Consider the following 16200-nt stretch of genomic DNA (forward strand, 5'->3'; position numbering starts at 1 on the left):
GTCCGCGTGACGGTGCTTGGCGGTCGGAAGAATGATATTTTGCAGGACATGACGGAGCTCAGGAGTCTGCACTTTGAAGCTCCTGGAGCGGACAAAGATATGTGTATTTGCCTGAATGATGGAAATAAACAAAGAATGATATCTTACAGGACATGACGGAGCTCAGGAGTCTGCACTTTGAAGCTCCTGGAGCAGACAAAGATATGTGTATTTTCCTGAATGATGGAAATAAACAAAGAATGATATTTTACAGGACATGACGGAGATAGGTGTATTTTCCTGGCTTTTTGGAAATAAACCAAATGTGATATTGCAGGGCATTACGGAGCTCATTTACCCATGTGATGTTGTGCAGTACATTACTGAGCTCATTTAACGACATGGAGTCCCAGCGGAACTAAGGGAAACTTAGGTCTTACCCGGATGTCCTTATGTGTTTAGTCAGAGTGAGAGTGCTTAAGTTTGGGTACACAGCTTTGCCAGGCGCACCCACTCGTGGAAAGACGAATATGACAAAACAGTTAAAGTGTGAACCTCCACCACAAGGGGGGTGCCGTGAAGAAGGCCGAATGCTGATGGGCGGATGGTAAAGCACCGCAAAATCCACCCCCCTTTTAGGGTTACCAGGGGCATAAGGTTCTGTAGGGTGTGATCATCTGGGTTTAGTCCGTGGGGGAGTGCTTAAGTCCGGGGGCCCGGGGTCTCACGGTGTGCAAGGTTATGGAAGTGCCCATGTTAGGGAGACATGCTGGAGGTCTGTAGTCCGTCCTTTGGTGGTCTGTGAGGGGCTACAGAGAGGTGCTTTTCCGCGGTCTCTGTCCTGGAGGTGTGAAAAAACATATTTGACAATGTTAGGGAGAGATGCTGGAGCTACTTAGTCCGTCCTTTGGGGCTCTGTGAAGGGCCACAGAGAGGTGATTTTCGCGGTCTGTCTCCTGGAAGTGTGAAAACACATGTTTGCCTTTTCCTGGGTTACCAAGTGCTGTGATGCAGCCTGTCCTCTGGGTAGGACAGCCATGTGCTGCAAGGAGCTCTGTGGGTGCACTCTGTGGCTCTCACAGCCCACTTCTCTCTGGCTGCTCTCTCCCTCTAGTCACAGCACTTTTCCCTAGCTTTCAAAGACTTATTGCTGGGTGGAAGAGCCATGTGCATCACCCTGGATCTCTGCCTATGTGCCTGTTAAATGTCTTTTGAATTAAAACAGTTTAATACACTTTTAACACTCATGTACCCACGATTCAAGCTGCTTTCCTGGGTTACAAAGTGCTGTGAAGCAGCCTGTCTTCTGGGTGCAGTCTGGGTGGGAGAGCCATGTGCTGCAAGGAGCTCTCTGTGTCTCTGGGTGAGTCTCACACCCCACTTCTCTCTGGTTGCTCTCTCCCTGTATTCACAGCACTTTCGCCCACCTTTCAGAGACTTATTGCAGGGTAGAAAAGCCACGTGCATCACCCTGGATCTCTGCATAGGTGCCTGTGAGTGTGAGACCCTGCTAACAGCAGTGCACCTGCTGCCAACATTACGAACATATTAATCAGGCGTTTTAATACTTTCTTCCATGAAAATTATTTTTATTCACTATCATGGGGCTATACAAATCAAATTCCGGGTAATTCGGAGCACAATTGTACCTTTTACTATTTAAATGTATTTGTATTATATATTTTTGGGCTATAAAAGTGACATTTCTGGGTGACTTTGTCAGTTTATGGAGCTTTGCCCACAATTCCTGGAGGTTCCAAGCCAAATTTGGGAGCTCATAGGCGGCCTGCCATGCGCACCCACCCTTGAAAAGAAGAAAAAAGTAAAGAAAACGGTCAATTAAATCTTAAAATAATCAAAAATGAAGTTTTAAAAATTTCTCGAAAAAACTACTAAGTGCCAACGGAGAAGGGAATAAAAAAAGCTCAACCCTTCGGTGCTTCAGGCCGAACCCCCAGACACTTTTCCACTCCCCCGTTGCAACTTACAGTAAGCCCTCTAGTGCCGGCATGGACATTTGTCCCAACAGCCGTGGGCAATATATTAGGAACATGGGATGGACTTGGCCGTTTACCGTCACTTGGCAGTCTAAATAGTACACGAACAGCATATGAGTATCTATGCATGCATTGGACAATAGATGGCGCTCTTCTCATTAGTGTGTACTTATACTGCATGGGGGGGTGGCCCAAAGGCAATATGAGGGCCCACTTTCCATATATTACACAGTAACACGAGTATTCACTTACTGTGTACTTGTACTTATGGGGGGGGGGGTGTCCATCAACCCAATATGGGGTCCCACTTTCCACATATTACACAGTAACACGAGTATTCCTTTACTGTGTACTTGTACTTATGGGGGGGGTGTCCATCAACCCAATATGGGGTCCCACTTTCCACATATTACACAGTAACACGAGTATTCACTTACTGTGTACTTGTACTTATGGGGGGGGGGGTCCGTCAACCCAATATGGGGTCCCACTTTCCACATATTACACAGTAACACATGTATTCACTTACTGTGTAGTTGTACTTATGGGGGGGGTGTCCGTCAACCCAATATGGGGTCCCACTTACCAAATATTTGTCATGTCGGGGTGTGTCCGTCAACCCAATATGGGGTCCCACTTTCCACATATTACACAGTAACACGAGTTTTCACTTACTGTGTACTTGTATTCATTGGGGGGGGGTGTCCATCAACCCAATATGGGGTCCCACTGTCCACATATTACACAGTAACACATGTATTCACTTACTGTGTACTTGTACTTATGGGGGGGGTGTCCGTCAACCCAATATGGGGTCCCACTTACCAAATATTTGTCATGTCGGGGGGTGTCCATCAACCCAATATGGGGTCCCACTTTCCACATATTACACAGTAACACGAATATTCACTGACTGTGTACTTCTACTTATGGGGGGGGGGTGTCCGTGAACCTAATATGGGGTCCTAATTTTTTATTCAGGGTCTTCTAAATAGGGCCCAGATCAGGAATCTAAAATATGGGAACCCTTACCCACCCAGAAATGTTTATTCAATTAAATGTCAAACTTTCTCACAAAATCCTCTCATAAGCTAAGGGTCTGACAGGCTTGTGGTGGAGAGGGGTAGAAAATGAAAAAAATTGAAAGAATGTGGTTGGCGCTCCGAAACCTTGAGAGTGTGTTGGTTAACGTGTGTGGAACCCACTTGCAACATTTGGGGACCCTGCGACCTTCGACAAGGTCAAAACCGAGGTCAGAGGTCACATTCGCAATGCCGACGGCGCAAAGGAAGGTCCGACCGCTTTGAGCTTGCTCTCATTAGAACCGGCTCGAAAAGTACATGCAGATTGATGCCTCTGCTGCTCCTAATGTCAAAGGTTACGGCTTGAAATGTAACAAAGCTCCAAAGGTCAAAGGTCACGCTTCCATGCCGTACGGTGCCCTTTACAGCACAAAGGAAGGTCCGACCGCTTTGAGCTTGATGTCATTTTAACCGTCTCGGAGAGGAGATGCAAATGGATGCCTCTGGTGCAACTAAATGTCAAAGGTTACGGCTTAAAATGTAACAAAACCTTCCGTTAAGGCCTTTTGAGAAGCCGCAGTGCTCCGTGAGTGTTTAAAGTACTTTGAAAAGGGCTAAAGAGATAATTTTTCACAGGGGGCCTCTAAATAGGGCCCAGATCAGGAATCTGAAATATGGGAACCCTAGCCCACCCAGAACTTTTTTTCAATCAAATGCCATCATGCATTACTGCCATTGACGTCTGACTGCCCTAGCTCCGCCCCCTGAGGTCCTAGAGACTCACGGAGATGGATGCGGGATACGTTCAAATGTGGGCTAGCCACTGAGCCCGAACCGATCAGAGGTTGTTATCAAAAGATACGAATTAGTAGCACTTTTAGACAAATTAGCTTTTCATTGGAATAATATTGATATAAAATCAAGCATTTGAGTGACGCAATTGATATTCACAGCAAATGTTCCCCGCTATATGTAGTATACTGGTGTAGAATTTCAGGGATCCAGCTGCTACCATTCGCTCCTATAAGATATTTTTAATTAAAAAAACGTGAAATCCTAAAAGAGATATAAATAGATAATTTTTTCACAGGGCCCAAAAAGGGCCTAAATAGGGCCCAGATCAGGGATCTGAAGTATGGGAACCCTAGAACACCCAGAACTTTTTTTCAATCAAATGGCAAACTTTCTCACAAAATCCTGATTTACTCGTAGAGTCAGACAGGGTTTTGCTGGAGAAGAATGAGCAAATTGAAAAAAATTCAAAAAATGTGCTTGGCGCTCCGAGCCTTTGAGAGTGTGTTGTTGCACTTGTGTGGAACCCGCTTGCAAAATGTGGGGACCCTGCGACCGTGTACACAGTACTAAGAGCCATTTCATTTTATTCCCCTCCCCCACCACCAAGGCTGGCATATTCTAAGCAGTGCAGTTGCAGTGATATCAGCGTTGCTCATTGGTGCGGATGGTCGCGAGTTCGAATCCATGCTATGGCATGCATGCAACATTTTTTATATTTAGTCAAGAGATAATTATATGTGGAAAGTTGTCTTCTCAGACTCTCCATATTTGAAGTTGATTATTGTATAGTTAGTGTTATAGTATTTTAGGGTAGTTAGTATAATAGGTTTATTCATTTTGTAACTATTAAATGTAAAATACACGTTTTTCACACGCAGGGATTACTTCCATTCGCTTCGTCTTGGTCTGTAGATGTGATTTGATGTGTCGTTTATACATTTTGATGGCGGAAAAGATATGAAAATGTCCCGTTGATATACATACTGAGAAATATATCCGTATATAGTAGACTTTTTTCCCTGTAATCTCTAAGCGGCCCTGTGTCGTACTGAGATAAGCGTTGGGCTTTGCTCTGGGGACCCGGGTATGATACCGCCTGAGACCTTTTAATGGGAATGCGAAAATTATTTTAAATTAGTTGAATTGAGAGAGGGATACTTTTAAGTTAATTATTATAGGTTTAGTTATTATGGAATTATTAAATATAAAACAATTGTGTTGAATTAAGAGAGGGATAATGGGTTACATTATAATTTATGTCAGGGTGAACAGTGAATGTGTGAAATACTAATATTATGCTAACCGCTAGTCGCTAAGCTAACGGCAGCCATTTCAATGTATTTTTCCATTGAAAATGCTAACCGCTAGCAGCAAAGCTAGCATCACAGCCACTGGTCCGTTTGCGGATACTTTGCACACGTTTTTCACACGCTAGAAGTCTGTGAGTACTTCGGTTAGCTTCGTCTTGATCTGTAGATGTCATTCGATGCATCGTTTGTCCATTTTGATGGTGTAAAAGACTACTGTCTGCACGAAATCGGAAACCGGAAGTCGGTTTTTGAAAGGACTCAGAAGAAAAACGGCTGCCTCACTTCATGGAGGAATGTCTCCCCGCTCCATGTGCACTCTGGCCCCGGTACATGTGTTGCCTGGAGACCCCCCAGTATGGTTCTTCAAAAACTTTAAGTTTTTGAACTGGTCTCTGGAGGAATGTGAGGAAAGTGGAGTTGTCAGGGGACTCTACCCGCATATGAGGCACTATTTTCGGATACATTTCATCCATTTTCACCCCTTCCTCTGGTTCTTCCAAAAGTTAACATACTTTTTCTGACTCTGGAGGAATGTAAGGGGAGTTGTCAGGGGACTCTACCCGCATATGAGGCACTATTTTCGGATACATTTTTTCCATTTTCACCCCTTTTCTATGGTTCTTCCAAAAGTTAACTCAGACTTTATTAAATAATTTTTTTATATATGACTTATTTTTAAATATAGTGGGGATAGTGGAATTAACTAGTACCCAGTACTGGGAGGGAACCAGGCTACCGTTATCTCTGCCATCTCCTCCCTGTGTGTGTGTGTGTGTGTGTGTGTGTGTGTGTGTGTGTGTGTGTGTGTGTGTGTGTGTGTGTGTGTGTGTGTGTGTGTGTGTGTGTGTGTGTGTGTGTGTGTGTGTAGCAGCTGTGTGTGTGTAAACTGCCCCTCGCCCTCGCAAGCAGGCTGGGGAGAGGGGGAGAGACAGAGAGAGAGACAGACAGACAGACAGGAGAGACACAGACACACACACAGACTGACTTTGATTGCAGATATAGCAATATTTGAATTAAAAAAAAGTGCACCACAATATATATATTATAATATATATATTATTGTTGAATAATACATGTTATATTATATAATAAAACTACAAGTTTCGGGTGGGTTTCGAACCCGGACCTACCTACCTACCGGACCTACCGCATTATCTCGCGGACCAGTGCTTATCTCAATGCCCCACAAATGGAGCTGAGATCTTATGGAGAATAAGTGTGCTTTATAGATTCGTCAATAGAGTAACGAGACATTTAGCTTTGTTTTCCACCAGTAAAATGTACAAACGACAAATCAATTCACATCTACATATGAAAACGAAGCGAATGGACGTACTGCCAGACTCATAGTGTGTATAAATCGAGACGTGAGATCTCTCTCCCCTGCTCTCTCCGTTTCTCAACAGTGATGTCACTTTCAGCTTCACTTTAACAATTTCAATGAGCAAAATACATTTCCCTTTGTTTTCCACCATCAAAATGGACAAACGATGCCTCAAATGACATCTACAGATCAAGACGAAGCGAAAGGAAGTACTCCATAGACTCCTAGCATGTCTAGTTTTTCTGTTTGAGCACTATTTACATTTCTGGTTAGCCCAGAAATGTGAGAGATCTCACGTCTCAATTTCCACACACTAGGAGTCTGCGAGTAATTCCATTCGCTTCGTCTTCATCTGTAGATGTGATTTGATGTGTCGTTTGTACATTTTGATGGTGGAAAACACAGGTAAATGTGCCGTTCAGAATGTTTATAATAGACTACAGCTATAAGCTTGAGGCGATCCAGGTCGCTACACGGGTGACATGGGTTCGAAACTCCTGTCAGACTCTCCATATTATATAGCAGAACAAATACATTTATACAAAAACATTTAATAAACATTATAAGAACAATCATTGGGAACATTTAAAAACATTATACACATTAATTTCATCATATTAATCATATTAATCATATATCACACAATGGTGTGATGTGAAAAGCCATTGCTACGTTTTAAAACTTGTAAACACGCGTTCAGGAGTCTGGAAGTGGTTTAATTAGCTTCGTATTGATTTGTAGATGTGATTTGATGTGTTTTTTTGTCAATTTTGATCGCCAAAACGATAGAGAAATGTCTTTTTACTTTATAGTGGAGACTATATATGATACTTTTGTTCAATAAGCTTTTAGCGCCACTTGTGGGGCAATGGAATGAGAGTCACTCCTTGGTGTGGATCTGGGTACGAATCCCGCCCTTGGCATCAAATCTTGAGTTCCTTGAATTCATTGTTATATGTGACCCAAGTCAATATGGGTGCATATTTAATAGTTATACAAATTATTATCATTATTATTTTGGAATTATTAATAATATTGAGAAGTGGGCTTCCATATTGAGATGTGGGACATCGCCCCAATCCCCATAGGTATATCTACAAGTGGGCTTCCATATTGAGATGTGGGAGCCCTGAAGTGTATTATTATTATTTTGGAATTATTAATAATATTGAGAAGTGGGCTTCCATATTGAGATGTGGGACATCGCCCCAATCCCCATAGGTATATCTACAAGTGGGCTTCCATATTGAGATGTGGGAGCCCTGAAGAGGGCTGTCATATTAACTTGTGGGACAGTCTTGACTTTAGTCTTGAGAAAATGGTTTTTTCACTTTTAAAAACAGCTTTCTGCCCTGGAAATGATTTCTAATCATTATTACCGTCAGGGAGGGGCTGCAGGAACACTTTACCCGCCTTGTAAACACTTATTCCTGGGGAAAATGCTTTCCATCAGCACCCGGCAGTAATTTCAAACGGTTTAAAATCATTTTTGAGCTGCTTAGTCCGTCATTTGGGGCTCTGTGAGCCACCACAGAGAGGTGCTTTTCCCGGTTTATGTCATGGAAGTCTGACATAGCCTGTGTCCTGTGAAATAGCCTGTTTGTCCATGTCAAATCTTGCTATTAATTGATAACTTTTAATAGGAATCTCTGTTTGACATATGTTCAGAATGTGCTATTTATTCAGAAATAGCACATTCTGAATGACCCAGTGTACACATCGTTGTGTACCTCTGTGTCACAGCCTGCTGCTGCTGCTGCTGTATTCACATAACTTTTACCCAGCTTTCACACACTTATTGCTGGGTAAGAAAGCCATGTGCATGACCCTGGATCTCTGCCTATGTGTGTGGGACCCTGCTTACAGCAGTGACTCTGCTGTACATTTCATGAGTAGTCAAATGTGGATGAAATGGACGGATTCCTGTACATTTCATGTACATTTCACGAGTCAAATGTGGATGAAATGGACAGATTATCAGGGTGGACCCTCATTGAGCCATCAATAACCCAATTTGATTGAGTAAGCGGGCCAGCATATCGTCACAGTGGACAGCCATTGAGTTATCATTAACTGAATGTGATATATAGAGTAAGTGTGCTAGCATATGGTCAGGGTGGACAGTCATTGAGTAATCAATACTACAAATATTTGGTAAGTGGGATAGCATATCGGGTTGACTGACACCCCCCCCATAAGTTTAAGTACAATACTACAAATATTGGGTAAGTGGGATAGCATATCGGGTTGACTGACACCCCCCACCCACCCCCATACGTTTAAGTACAATACTACAAATATTGGGTAAGTGGGATAGCATATCGGGTTGACTGACACCCCCCCCATAAGTTTAAGTACAATACTACAAATATTGGGTAAGTGGGATAGCAAGTGGGATAGCATATCGGGTTGACTTTAAGCTTTTGAACTGGTCTCTGGAGGAATGTAAGGGGAGTTGTCAGGGGACTCTACCCGCCTTATGAGACACTATTTTCGGATACATTTGATCACTTTTAGCCCTTTTTTATGGTTCTCCAAAAAGTGAACTTAGACTTTTTCTGAGTCTGGAGGAATGTAAGGGGAGTTGTCAGGGGACTCTATCCGCCTTTTGAGACACTAATTTCGGATACATTTTCTCACTTTCACCCCTTTTCTATGGATCTCCAAAAAGTGAACTCAGACTTGTTCTGACTGTGGAGGAATGCAAGGGGAGTTGACAGGGGACTCTTGCGGGCTCATGATGCACTATTTTTGAATACTTTTTTTCATTTTCAGCCCTTTTCCATGGAGGAATTGAAACTTATTTTTTTACATTTTGGTCAATTTGACCCAGTTCTGGTACTGCATTGCCTGGAGGATAGGACCGAGAGATGACAGACTCTCTGGCCGCCTCACAAGTCACTATTGTCGGACACTTTCTTTGCTTTACCCCGGTTCTATCACTCTTTCCTGCTTTGACCATAAAACGTGTTTCCTGCTGGCGTACTGCCTGGTTCCGGGGCACCCCAAACCCTCTCATGGTCGGGGCACCATGAATTGATGCATCGGACCCAATGTTGCCATCACCAGCCCCGCGTTGGTGTGGAGGTGGGACCATTTAACCCGGTGGTAACCCAAGTCCTCCCTTGGTCCGCGTACCATGCATTGAAGCATCGGACCCATTGTTGCAATCACCGGTTACGCTAACTCATATAAACGGAGAAACAGAAAATAATTTAAATGGCGCACACTCACGCAGACTATTCTATGCTCTGTGAGACCTGTGTCTATTTTTATTGTATCTTATGTATTTTAAGCTTCAAATAAATAACTAGAAAGACAGCTCTGTTTGATTCACCATTTATTTGTTTTGATCACTTTGACTTGTACTCTCCACAGTGTTGGGTCCTAGATTTCTATAACAGACCCCTCTCAAGACCCTGGTCAAGACTGTCATGCGGTCCCCAGAAGCCTCCGGTAGTGAGACCCCTGTATGCCAGAAGACCTGTGCGTCTGTCTACAATAAGCTGCAAGCTAATCTGGCTAAGGACTGGCCATCTCCCCCAAATCACTGGTCCACTGGGAAGGGATGGGGGAATACCATGCGTGAAATCACGTTGCCTAAAAGCATGGAGACGTACATTCAGACATACAGGGATCATTGTGAGGGTGTCGCACTGACAGTAAAACGGAAAGAACATTTTCTGTCCAAGGTCAGCCGGATAAAGAACTTCCTCGTATTCATGGCCCATGGTGTTAACCGGCTGTCAGACTGGCTGTTCCTAAAAGACACGAAGAGGGTCCGTGGCTGGAGCGAGTATATTTCAAAGTCGGCCGGGCAGTCACAACATCGCTATTGTTCCTGAAGAATGTGAATCATTTCCTGAGGTACTTGTCTGAGTCAAAGCTCCGGGGGTGCAGGCTCACCCAGTCTGATATGACCCACATCATCAGAGAGGTAACAGTCAACATGAACAACTTGAAAAAGTCTGTCACTGTCCACCAGTTTAAGGTGAAGAGGAATAAGCTGGATCGTCTGCCGAGCCAGGCAGAGCTTCTTGCCGCCATGGCGGCCGCTGAGAAGCGCATCCCTGATCTCCTTGACCTGATGGCTGATATGATGGGCTCGTAAGAACTCAGATGCTCGATTCTGTTGCTTGGTAATAGTCTTTATTGGACAGAAACCAAAGCTATCAATGACTTCTAGGTTCTACTAGGACTCTCCATGGAATCACTAGGATCTACTAGGTACTGTAATATCGATCTCTGGTAAACAGGCATGGATCTAACGATAACACAAGACGAACCAACACCAGACAAAGGGAGAGAAGGACTAAATATACATATTAGGTAATGGGGCACAGGTGGACACAATCAGGGGCGGGAACAACAATCAGTCTAGCAGGTGCCACACGGACAGGAAGTGCCGACACCTGGAGAGAGAGAGTATAGTGATTATTATCAACAGACCGATAGACAACACACTAAAACACAACAGCTAACAGCATACTAGCACTAAACCCTGACAGTACCCCCCCTTTTACGGACGGCTCCAGACGTCCCTGAATAGTGAGACCGTAGTCTGTCAAAATCTGTGATAAGTAGGGTTGGGTATCGTTTGAATTTCCACGATTCCGATTCCGATTCTACTTTTCGATTCCGGTTCTTAACGGTTCTCGATTCCGATTCTTTGAGGGGCAGGGTAAAAAAATGATACATGCTTCTTCCACCAAAAAAATTACATTTATTCGAGAAACTTTTACACAGGTTAGTTTAAAGTAATATTCACATTAATCAGTCTGTTTATATTCACTGCTATGTAACTTTAACCTGAGAACCACTGAAGCTACAACAGTTCAACTTTTAAAAACAGTTCTTGTTGAGAAAAACAAGCATATCTGCCTTCTCAGGCATACCGGGAAGAAATGTTTGAACATTTTGAAGTAAAATGCTTCAATCTGGTGCACACGCAGAATTACTAGAGACTAGATCTAGGGGGTACACCTCCAAACACCCATATGAAAAAGATCGGTTTACATTTGAATAATTAAATAACAATAGCCTACATGTAATGCATTTTATTTTGTTGTTCATTCATATCTTATTTTACTATTTTATTTATGCATATTTTTTTATCTCTCCAGTTTTAAACGATATGTCTGGTTTACTGTCCTATAGTATACATTGGAATGATTTCAAACCTGTTTTATCCCAATAATTATAAAAGAGTGCCTTGGAAATATGTGTTTACATAAATTGTGATCAAAATGTTTGAGACCCACTGAGATAACTTAGACTAAAGTGAACTATCTAAACACTGCGAGTCCTTTACCTCACTGAGCTGAAGTTATCAGCCTCTCAGTCTGACTGGAGAGGACTCTCCCTCCACATCATTGTAGAAACATCTTCTTCTTCCGTAAGAGCAGCTAGCACCAGATGCTAATAACAACAGCGCCGGTTCCAGTGCACCCTCGTGACCTGCGGTTGCCAGATAAGCCAACATCCCCCATTTTCATCACTTGCAGCGCCCATCGTACAGGGCAAATGAAAAGTGTAACCGGGATGAAAAGGGTGTTACATTTACTTAATTATGAATGTTGTTACATCAAGGCCGAAAATTAGGATGAGCACCAACGGTCAAAACATTTATTTTTTCTCCCAGAGCTGTCAGCGCAGCGCCTCCACAGATCTGGCGCCCTAGGCGAACATTTATAATGCCAGTGCGACGGGCCGGCCCTGGTCTCAGGTTACACTGTAGGAAATGTAGATACAACGCTACATTTCCCGCCCCGCTGCAGTCATGCAGTAGGCTACGGAGAGCGGCGAGAAACATTTCCTCAGGAATCGAAAAGCGGAACCGAAATTCACATTTCTAAATGATACCGTTGGAATCGAAATGTTGGAACCGGTTCCGAACCGGAACCGGTTCTCGGTACCCAACCCTAGTGATAAGGGACTTGTCGACAATGAAGCTGCCCGGGATCCAGCATCTTTCCTCTATTCCATACCCTACCCAGTCGACCAGGAACTGTCTCCCTCTACCCCGCTTTCTTTCTGACAGAATCTTTTTGACTGTATAGACGATACCTCCGTCGATGACCCGGGGAGGTGGAGGTGGTGTGGAGGGGGGAACCAGTCTGCTCTCTAAAACTGGTTTCAGCTTGCTGACATGGAACGTGGGGTGGACCTTGAGGGACTTTGGGAGACATAGGCGAACAGCAACAGGATTAATAACTTTTGAAATGGGATATGGACCAACGAACCGAGGAGCCAGTTTCCTGGAGGGGACGTGCAGAGGAAGATCTTTGGTGGACAACCACACTCGTTGACCGACCTTGTATCTAGGAGATGGACGTCGCTTTCGGTCAGCCAACCTCTTCATGCCGGTCGCACTTCTCTGCAGCATCTGGCGAACTCCCTTCCATACCCGGCGACAGCGGCGAACCAGAGCATGTGCTGATGGTACGATAACTTCCTGCTCGAGCTCCGGGAACAATGGAGGCTGGTATCCATGGACACATTGGAAAGGAGAGATTCCGGTGGCTGATGTGGGTAAGGTGTTGTGTGCATACTCAACCCAAATCAGATGTTTGCTCCAGGTGGTAGGTTTCTGGGACACCAGGCATCTCAAACAGGTCTCCATTTCTTGGTTCATCCTCTCCGCTTGGCCGTTTGACTGGGGATGGTATCCGGACGTCAGGCTCACAGTGGCTTGGATCAGGCGACAAAACTCCCTCCAGAAACGTGAAACGAATTGTGGGCCTCGGTCTGAAACGACATCGTTTGGGAAACCATGGATACGGAAAACATGGGACAACATGGCCTGTGCTGTTTCTCTGGCCGTAGGCAATTTGGACATGGGGATGAGGTGTACCATCTTGGAAAAACGATCAATGACTGTGAGTACTGTGGTGTAACCTGCCGAAGGTGGAAATCCTGTCACAAAGTCCAACGCAATGTGCGACCATGGTCTGTTGGGAATGGGCAGAGGTCGGAGAAGACCTGCCACAGCTTGACGAGACGTCTTGTTCCTAGCACACACTGGACATGCTGCCACATATTCTGCCACATCTTTCCCCATAGCAGGCCACCAGAATCTGTGTTTCACCATAAAGAGGGTCCTCTTGGTTCCAGGATGGCATGAAAGAACAGATGTATGGGCCCAATGAATCACCTTAGAACGAAGTGTCCCTGGAACAAACAGGCGATTCTGAGGACACCCTTTAGGAACAGGATTCCCGCTGTTAGCCTGTTTGACCTTGGCTTCAATGGGCCAGGTCACACTCCCTATCACTCGGTCTGGCCGCAGAATGGGGTCTGGACTCTTGGGGACTGGCTCAGGATCAAACATCCTGGAGAGTGCATCAGGCTTTCCATTCTGTGAACCAGGTCGATATGACAGAGTGAACCTAAATCTGTTAAAGAACAAAGCCCATCTGGCCTGCCTAGAGTTCAAGCGTTTGACCTTCCTGATGTATTGCAGGTTTTTGTGATCCGTCCAGACCAGGAAATCCTGCTCCGCTCCCTCCAACCAGTGCCGCCACTCCTCCAAAGCAATCTTCACCGCCAACAGTTCCCGATTTCCCACGTCGTAATTCCTCTCGGCAGAAGATGCTTACGGGAGAGATATGCACATGGATGAAGTTTGTTGTCCTCCGCTGATATCTGGGACAGTATAGCTCCAACGCCGTCGTTGGAGGCGTCCACTTCCACCACAAACTGTCGGTGGCGATCAGGTACCGTCAGGATGGGAGCTGTGGTGAACCTCCTCTTCAGTTCCAGGAAAGATTTCTCTGCCTGTGAATTCCACACAAACTGAACATGGGGAGAGGTAAGGGCATGGAGAGGAGAGGCAATAGCACTGAAATTGCGTATGAAACGTCTGTAAAAGTTAGCAAACCCCAAAAATTGCTGAACTTTCTTTCTATTGTCTGGTGTTGGCCAATTAGCCACATCACTGACCTTAGCTGGGTCCATTTCCACTTTGTTAGGGGAAATCACAAAGCCCAAAAATGACACTGAGTTGACATGAAACTCACATTTTTCGGCCTTCACAAACAAATGGTTAGCCAGGAGTCTCTGAAGAACAAGGTGCACATGGTTAACATGAGTTTTCTCATCTGGAGAAAAGATGAGAATATCATCGAGATACACAAAACAGAAAACATTCAGAAAATCTCTTAACACATCATTAATGAGGGCTTGGAAAACAGCAGGTGCATTACAAAGTCCAAAAGGCATCACCAAATATTCGTAATGTCCCGTAGGTATATTGAAACCTGTTTTCCACTCATCGCCCTCCCGGATGCGCACAAGGTGATAAGCATTCCTTAAGTCAAGCTTGGTGAATATCTTAGCTCCCTGTAACAGTTCGAATGCCGTAGAGATGAGTGGAAGGGGATATCTGTTCTTAACTATGATCTGATTTAGCGGACTGTAGTCATTACAGGGCCTCAATGTCCCGTCCTTTTTCGAAAAAGAAACCTGCCGCTGCTGGGGATGAAGATGTCCGAATCAAACCAGCTTTGAGTGAAGAATCGATATATTCCTTCATGGCCTCCCTTTCTGGCCCAGAAAGTGAGTACAACCGTCCCTTGGGAATAGTAGAACCTGACAGAAGGTCTATGGGGCAATCGTACGGTCTATGGGGTGGCAAAGAAGTAACTCGTGTTTTATTAAACACCTCCTTGATGTCTAAATAACACGCCGGAATTTTAGCCAAATCAGGAAAGTCAGAAGGCTTAGAAAAAGTGTCAGTGTTATTGCCTGACCCCTGCTTAGAGTTACTAGATCCATGCAATTTGCTCAACCCTGTTTTACTTAAACATGAACGAGAGCACTCAACTCCCCACCCTTTAACCTTTCCTGTCTGCCAGTCAACGTGAGGGTTGTGTTTAACAAGCCAGGGGTACCCCAAAATGATAGGATGTTGAGCAGAGTTAAATAAATGAAAACTTATTTGCTCACGATGTTCCTGATCTATGACTAATACCATGGGCTCCGTGCGATGAGTAATAGTACATAAAAGGCGTCCGTCCAAGGCACTAGCCTCTAAGGGTTGATCTAAAAGAACGACCTTTAAGTTTAAACTTTTAGCCAACTCCCAGTCTAACGAACTCTCATCAGCCCCAGAATCGACTAATGCATCCTGAGTCATAGTATTATCACCAAGTTTGATTTGTACCTGCATTAATTTTCTGACTGGAGAGTCGACGGAAGTCACTCGGCTCACCAGCGTCCTCCTTCCCGCTGATGAGCCCGATCTTTTACTGAACAGGCTGCCGAAACATGACCCTGCTGGCCGCAGTAGAAGCATCGCCGTTCCCGTAGACGGCGCTGACGCTCCTCCGGAGTGAGTCTGGCTCTACCGAGCTGCATCGGTTCCTCCGCGGCGATAGGGGGCGCTGGTCGCTCTGGAGGTGAAGACTGGGAATTCCTCTGCCAAGCGTTGTATTCCCTCGGTAATTCCTGTCTGAAAGGTGGAGTGGATCCTGTATTCCTTCCTTTCTCCCGCTCTCTTTCAGCTAGACGTTGATCAACCCGGATAGCCATGGCGATGAGCGAGTCCACATCTTCAGGCAGCTGTAATGGAGCCAACTGATCCTTTATGGCAGGCCTATTCAAATGGCGGCCCGCGGGCCAGATGCGGACCAGAACCAACTCCCGAGTGACCCAGCCTCCCGTGGCCAAATTCCTACACTAGTACAGACCATGAATGCAACACTCCGCGTTGCTTAGAAACCACCAAACCACAACGCAGCACGTGCTAGTAACGGTGGTCCTATGATAGCAAC

Source organism: Pseudochaenichthys georgianus, chromosome 8 (genome assembly GCF_902827115.2).
Source record: "Pseudochaenichthys georgianus chromosome 8, fPseGeo1.2, whole genome shotgun sequence".
In the NCBI taxonomy this organism is placed as follows: Eukaryota; Metazoa; Chordata; class Actinopteri; order Perciformes; family Channichthyidae; genus Pseudochaenichthys; species Pseudochaenichthys georgianus.